This window comes from Herpailurus yagouaroundi, unplaced genomic scaffold, assembly GCF_014898765.1.
Source record: "Herpailurus yagouaroundi ecotype Mexico unplaced genomic scaffold, PumYag 207, whole genome shotgun sequence".
Taxonomy (NCBI): domain Eukaryota; kingdom Metazoa; phylum Chordata; class Mammalia; order Carnivora; family Felidae; genus Herpailurus; species Herpailurus yagouaroundi.
In genome coordinates this window covers 3,574,001-3,581,639 of record NW_024412438.1, presented here as the reverse complement: position 1 = coordinate 3,581,639, position 7,639 = coordinate 3,574,001, and the positions used below count along the sequence as shown (strand labels likewise).

Below are 7,639 nucleotides of genomic sequence, written 5' to 3'. Positions count from 1 at the left end.
GAGGGTGTCCTCATTTGCAAGAACACCTGTGGAGAAGGGGCCGCGGTGCCTAAAGTGGGGAGCTCCGGCTCCCGCGGTCGGAAGGCACTCGCCCCTGGTTTGCTGCCCTGTGCTGCCACCTAGTGTCCCCAAGCCTTCCAATCCCTCCCCCCCCCCCCCCCCCCCGGGGAGGGGCATTTCATTCACTCGCTCAGATTCGTGCATACGTTCCCTTTAACTCACTTAGTGTTTTAGCAAAACTACGAGGAGCCTTCCCTCTGGCTCTGGACCTGGCCACCGCCTCCCCAGCTCCTTTCCACGCCTGTCCTTTCCTGCGGCTCCCGCTCTGCCCTTTCTCCAGATGTTCTGGGTCACGTCCATTCCAGCCCCCTCGCTGCGCCTCCCGCTCATCCCTTTCTGTTAGCAGAGGTGGGAGGGAGGCGGGAACCCCTCACAGATGGTGAGCTCCCAGCCGGAGGCCCAGGGTGCTCGGGAGGGGGGAATGACACCATCTGAGATCAGACGAAGGTATAACCTTGGGGCACTTGGTAGCTGGTAAATAGCGTCAGGCCGGTTCTTGTTAGGCTCACAGGGCGGGGCTTAGCGCCCCTGATTCACAGGTGACAAAAGTCGAGCTGTTAGCCAACCGGTGGCCAAGCTGGGGCGGCGGTCTTGGGCCCCCTGGCTCCCATCCAGGGTCCGCTCGTCTAGAGCAGGCCGTCTGGAAGAAGAGCATGGAAACGGAGACGCAGAGGGCCCCATACTTGCTGGGCGGGGAGGGACGGGGACTGTGGTGGCCTCGCCAGACGGCAGCACGCAGTCGCACAGCTCTGTCCTGCGGGCGCGCCTGTGGCACAAGGGCTCCTCCCAGTGGCCATGCTGGGCAGTGTCCTCCTCACCGGAGGGTGAGGACAGGATGGGAAGGAGAGGGTCGGAGGGGCTGGGCTGGGCGGCAGGGTGGGGGGCACGTCCAGGGCTCGCGCTCTCGGCCGGGCGGAGCACACGCGCACGACGGGCCCCCAGAGGGCGAAAAGCTGGCACGGGAGTGGGGGCCTTGCAGGCGAGAACCGTGTCCGGCACCAAAACTATTTAGGCTCTTCGCTTGTAGCGGTTTATTTAAAATTGTGCTTTAGAATGAAATCTGTCAGGGACAGTGGAAGAGGGCTTTGCTGGTTTCAGGCAAAAGGGACGCACGCTTGCGTGCAGTGGGTCGACATGTACTGGGTGGGCGCACAGGGAACACTCCCAGGGACGGGGGTGGGGGCTGGAGAGCGGCCGCCGCTGGCACAGGGGAGCAGGAAGAGATTACGTGGGCAAACGCCACACCGTGGCTCCAGCACGAGCCACCGTCTACTAGAGACCTCACAACCGGGACGGGAGCAGTCAGGCAGCCTCGCGTGGTTGTGGGAGAGCCTGATTCGATGCCTACGGAAAGCACCTGGCACGCTGCAGGGATGTGCCACAGGGCAGCTCTCGGATGGCGGGGGAGCAGTGGGCAGGGCCTGGTGGCTAACCCGTGGGATCCGCGCAGTCACATCCGGGTGGAGCGGCCTAGCAGGTGACTATAAAACCCGGGGTCTGGCATCCCGGAGAGCCTGTGAGTCATCGGTGCAAAGGAGACCCCTGGTACCCCAGAAAGAGGCGAGAAAACCCAAGAGAGAAGGAGAGCGAGGGAGGGGAGACGGGGTGAGGGCCTGCAGACCTCTGGAGGGCACGCAGCATCACAGGCACTGTCCCGAGAGGGGAGAGCGGGGACAGGGGAGACAGCCTCCCAGGGCATCGAGGGCGTGGCCTGTGTCACCAGCTGACTGAAGGGAGGGGGGCGACTTGGCCTTCCAACCAGCTTTGAGGTCACTGGGGACCCTGAAGACTGCGGTTTCAGCAGAGAAGAAGGGGCTGGAACCAAGAGAGGCAAATGAGGACGAACACTCTTCCTAATTACTCTCGGGACCTTGGGAGAAGTTTGATGGCAAAGGAAGGCGGAGACAAAGTGGCAGTTTGAGAGGGTAACGGGGTGACGGAACTGTCTTCCCCTGTACAGGACAGATTTGAGTAGGTTTGCTTGCTGGAAAATGGAAGGCAGAAACACTGTTCCTGGGAGCCGATGCTGATGGGAGACGAAGCTTCCAGAGATGGGGGGAGGACAGCTGTGCCCCTGGGGGATCAGCCCCAACCGCAGGGAGAAAACCACCACCTCCGGAGGCAGGAAGTTAGGAAAAGAGGGAGATTAGGGAAGACACTGAAGGGTGGTCGGAAAGCTAGCTCTGTGCACAAGAGCAGCAGAAGTGGGGCCAGAGCCTAAGACTGAGACCTGTCCCCATGGGAAACCTGGCGTCACCTTCCCCTCCGCCTCCCAGGTGACGTGTGTCCCAAGTGACATGTGAGTTGGGGAGCTACCCAGAAGGACACGGGGTGGGGGTGGTTGGGGAGAGGGATGGGGGCTGGGCTCGGAGGCTCAGATGGAATTTATTAAATCAGCAAAAATGAAATATAACACCCGATCCTAGCAAAGGTACAGGCAATGAGTGCACCGTATACTGCTGGTACGATTTTTCCAGAAGGCCAACTTGGCAATAGGTATTAAAAGCTTTTCAAATGTCCCACTCCTCGGTCCTCCTCTCAGTTCTGAGCGGTAAATCTAAGGAAATAAAAAGTGCATGTACAGACATGTTCAGTGCTGTGCACAACAGAAAGAAGGAAACGGTTTTCAACAAGGCGGCAGACCAGAGTAGGCGCGTACGAGGGAACACCAGGCGGCAGCTAAGAATGTAAAAAGGCATTTACTGACATGCGCAAGTGATCGTGACGGTACTAAGCGAAAAAGAAAACCCAACACACGAAATATAGATATGTTCCTGTTCTTTTAAGTATCTACTATACACATATACACTTGCGGGAGGAGGGGGGAGGGAGGTGAAACATGGATCTGGCTTGACAACCACAAAATGACTGCGATCATTAGCTAAGATATGGAACTGGGGCGCCTGGGCGGCTCAGTCGGTTGAGCGTCTGACTTCGGCTCAGGTCATGATCTCACGGCTTGTGAGTTGGAGCCCCGCCTCAAGCTCTGTACTAGCAGCTCAGAACCTGGATCCTGCTTCCGATTCTGTGTCTCCCTCTCTCTCTCTGCCCCTCCCCTGCTCGTGCTGTCACTCCTGTCTCAAAAATAAACATCAGAAAAAAAATCTTTTTAATAAAATAAAAAATTAGAATAAAGAATTAAGGAGAAATGACCAGTTCTAGTCATAAAGATACTGGGCACATAGATGGGAGGCTCAGGAGAGAGATCTAGGTCACAGGAGAGAAATCTATGTCACAGACACAGATTGGGAGTCACTAGCATTGAGGTGGCTGCCTAAACCTCAGGTGTGGGGACGACACTTCCCTGACGAGGAGAGGGGGGCAGCCAAGGCCAGAGCCCCCCGGAATCAGTGCAGAGGGAGCGGAAGGGACACAGCCAGTGCAGAGTGATGTCGCTAAGGCGGCCAACAATCCTGGATCTGCTATGCCTGTGACTGGAGACGGGACGTCGCTTCCGTGTCACAGATGAAACGCACACCGGGGCTCTCCTGCATCACCGCTGCCCCCACGAGAGTCCGGATAGAATGACGACTCATGCCTTTAACCGTTCTGCCTACTTCAGAGACTCCTCGCTTCCTCGTCAAGGCGGACCAGTCCTTTCAACTGGCTGACTTCTCGGTTCTTCCCGACGCCCCTGGCGGCCGGCTCTCAGGTAGTCCTTCCCCAGCATTTCCAGTATCTCCCGTGCCACTGGCTTGCCCGCTTTACCTGCAGACGTGCCAGGATTTCCTTAACGTCAGGGACTCTGACGGGCACGCGTGTCTCCAATACCTCCTGCTTGATGTCGCTTCCCGCGGTGCCAAACTCGTCCAAGGCGCCACCTCTGGGCACCGTCTGTCATCACATCACCACCCTTTTCTTCACAGACTACAGCAGCGTACCTTCCAGTTGCCTCTGCCGGAACTGTCCTCTCAAAAGCTAGTGGCAATCTCCTTTTCTTACAACCCAGTGGGCTTCGCGTGGCCGACACAGACTTTGATCTGTCTGCAAGTCCCATGGTGCCGACTGTCCTTCTTTCTCGAGGACACTTTCCCGTTTGGTTCCATAAACACCGATGCGACATTTCTCAGGTCATAGATTAAAGCAAAGGACACCACTTGGGTCTCTGAGTGTGAGTTTAGCCTAGTTGGAGCAGTCTCACGAATTCAGCAGCAGAGACCTCTGCCCTGGTCAGAACACCTTCAGTGGAATCGCGGAGGCAGACCTTAAACTACAGCGAGCTGAGCAGCAAAGCCGGCTTACAATAGGAAGACAGGGAGAATGCAGTGGATTCTGCTAGGAAATCTGTGGAAGGGAAAAAGAAAGAACTTTCTAGAAAGGCCCTGGCAGGGACCGTAGGAGAACGAAGCAGCGTCTTCAGGATGTGGAAAGACGCTGGCATGTTTCGAGACTGAAGGAGACACAAGCATAAAGGGAGACGCTGAAAACAGAAGGCAGGGAGGGGATAAATGATCAAAGTCCTGGGAGTATCGGGAAGGGTTGGCCTATCGGAGAACTGGCGTGAACAGAAACGGGAAACTTCCAGCAACATCGTCCTGGGGCACGCGCGGATTGAGGGCACCATGCCAGCGAGGGTAGAGACCAGCAGGCCAAGAGGCGTGGAGGGCTTTTTTGTTCGTTTGTTGTTGTTTTTTAACCTGCGCAGAGTTTTAAAATAATCTGAATTGGTTGTCAGTAAAAACCACGGGATTTCAAATAAAACGCTGGGAGTCCAGCTTCATCTCAAAAACTGGAAGAGACCGCGGACTTCCTCGGGTGGGCATGGCCTCCCTCACACGGCGGGGCCACGTCCCACATTCACATCCTCCGCCTGGCTCCTCTGGGCGTCTCAGTTTGACACTCTGCCATTCGTATTCCTCCTGCTTCCCAGCCTGGTCATTCTGTGCCACTCTGGTTTGGGACAACTGGGTGCTGTCTCTGTCCTCAACCTTCTCCACGCTTTCCCTTTGAGAACCCGCCCAACCGCGGCTTCTGTGAGATTACCTGCCACTCAGTATCACAACGGAACACTGGAGCTGCAAAGCAATTCAGCAATCAGCTAGTTCAGTCTTCTCAATCAATAGAACATCGTTGCATAACAGAAGTCTAGAACTCAAAAGAATTTTAAAGGTCCACTAGTCTCATTTACAAATAAGGAAACCTAGGGCTTGGGAAAATGAGTGTTCTTTCTAGTTCACACAATTCTGTGCGGGGCAACACACATCTACCGAGCTCCGGCTCTGTGCCAGGCACGGCGGGGGGGACAGAAACTCGGGTAAGACAGCACTTCCAGCACAAATGTGGCAGTCCCAGAATGAAGGACGTAACATCATGGGACGATGGAGGCAAGCACAGTTCCAGGGGCGGGTATCTGCATATTTAACTACAGGAGTCGAGGGGCGCCTGGGTGGCTCAGTCGGTTAAGCGTCCGACTTCGGCTCAGGTCACGATCTCATGGTCCGTGAGTTCGAGCCCCGCGTCGGGCTCTGGGCTGATGGCTCAGAGCCTGGAGCCTGCTTCGGATTCTGTGTCTCCCTCTCTCTCTGCCCCTCCCCCGTTCATGCTCTGTCTCTCTCTGTCTCAAAAATAAATAAAAAAAAAAGTTAAAAAAAAAATTAAAAAAAAAAAAAACCTACAGGAGTCGATTTAACTAGATCTGGACAAGGGGCTCGGGCACATTCTTCTTTTCAGTTCTTGTCGCGCGTATACGTTCTGTACCAAACACTCAGATGAAGCGACGTGTCCCGGGTGACAGGCCTAGGAATCGGGTCTCCTAATTCAAACTGAGGTGCTGTTTCCCTGGCGTGTCAGTGTGTCGTCAGCCCTCACCCGTCCTGACCGCTATCCTCCATCGCAAACCACCTGCTAGGCACGAATCCACGTTCCTCTACGCCCTTGTGAAGTCAGCGGCACGGCATCCGGGAGCCACAGACAACACACAACCACACACACAACAACAACACACCTCATACCCATTCCGGCAACGAGTCCTATGAACTTTCCCTTCAAAATGTCTCTTTTGTCCTGGCCCTTCTCTGGGGACTGCTGCCCCACTGCAGGCGAGAACCTTATTATCGTAACATGGTCTTATCTTCAGCCTCTGATATACAGACTCACATAAACAGTCACAGAGGGGCTTCTCTCCGAAGTTTGCCCAAAGTGGCCTCTCTCGTCCTCCTGGTCCCCACGGTGGTCAGCCAGCCGCTGAGCAGGGCACCTGCCTTCGGGGCAGCTCCTGTCACTCCTGGACACCCACATAATCAGAAAGTTCACTCACCCGCTGAACGAGTGCTTGCCGACCACGTTCTCTGTTCCAGGCACAGTGCTCGGCACCCTGGAGATTTAACTGCCCAGGGCTCCCCGCTGACCTTCTGCACGCTCACCTTTCCTGTCTTTGTGCCACCGGCCTCATGAATTTTTGGTCTCCTTTCTTCATCTTGCACATGGAGACAATACCTTGAAGGGCTGCACATGACAGAACATGTGCAGAAATGCTCTGGAAATCGAGTGCAATACAGGTAAGACCTTCTCCTTCTCCAACCGCCTCTTTTGTTTTGTTTTGGGAGGCGAGGTGATTCCACTTATTTCTAAAGCATATTCTATACAAATGAGTAACCGTCCTATGCGTTATGTATAAACCATAAGGAAATATCCTTCCATGTACCATTTAACCCGATAACTAGAACGTTACCACTAGCACCCGCCTGGTTTTCCGCATCCCACCCCCAACCCCTCTCCAACATAACTGATGAACTTTGTGTTTATCATTCCTCTGCCTTTTTAAAGTTTTACCACACACACCTAGACACTATACTGCTTCACTGTGCGTATTTTGCAGTATATGAACACGGTTCCGAATGTCTGTCGTGCTCCGGGGCTTCTCTGTTGGTCTGTCCAGTGCAGCAACGCCCCACGGGGCGGGCAGTCCTCTCAAGGGCCGGGGTCTCGGCCTCCAGGATTGAGGGTCTTGGCCTGCGCGGGTGGGGGTCGCGGCCTCCCGGGTGTGCGCGGTCAGGGGTTGTGGTCCCCAGAGATCGGGGGCCCTCGGCTGCCAGGAGGGGGCCCCCGCCGGCGGCCGGGCGCGCGGGGCCAGCGGGGCGTCGTCTACCGGCGGCCTCGCGCGAGATCGCGGCCCGCGCGCACGCGTGGGGCCGAGGTCCCTCCCTGCGGGGCGCGCCCCCGGAGACCCCTGCCGGCCACGTTGCGTACGCTCGCGTCTCGCAGGGAGAGGGTGGTGTCGGGCTCACGCATGCGCACCCGCTTCCCCAGGCCCTGGCCAGACGCAGCCACAGCGGTGCGCCCGCGGCTTTTTTTCCCCATCTAGGGCTAAAGCTTCTGTGGACGCATGCGTCGTGCCCGGGCTGCGGTTGGCTGATGACCCCGTCCGTCACTGGAATAGCCAACGGGGGCGTGGGGGATTCTCAAGATCCACTACCCCGCCCCACGGTGGGCGCGCTGGGCGTGGCCTCGGGTCTTTGTCCGCTCCCGCGCTGGGGGGAGAGCGATTGACCTGCTGCTTAACCATTAACGTTTGCTTTATTTGCCGCGTCGCGGCGGAGAGGGGCAGTGGGCGACTGACGGGCCGACGTAAAGGGTCCTG

At 56.6% G+C, this 7,639-nt stretch overlaps 1 long non-coding RNA gene across 1 annotated transcript; it reads right to left on the bottom strand.

The window, feature by feature from the left end:
• Positions 1–3,166: 3,166 nt before the first annotated feature.
• On the bottom strand, positions 3,167–7,431 carry LOC121015593 (uncharacterized). Its single transcript, XR_005783880.1, has 2 exons — positions 5,672–7,431; positions 3,167–5,422 (listed from the first exon to the last, which is right to left on the bottom strand). It is a non-coding gene; the product is annotated as an uncharacterized LOC121015593 (long non-coding RNA).
• Positions 7,432–7,639: the final 208 nt, after the last annotated feature.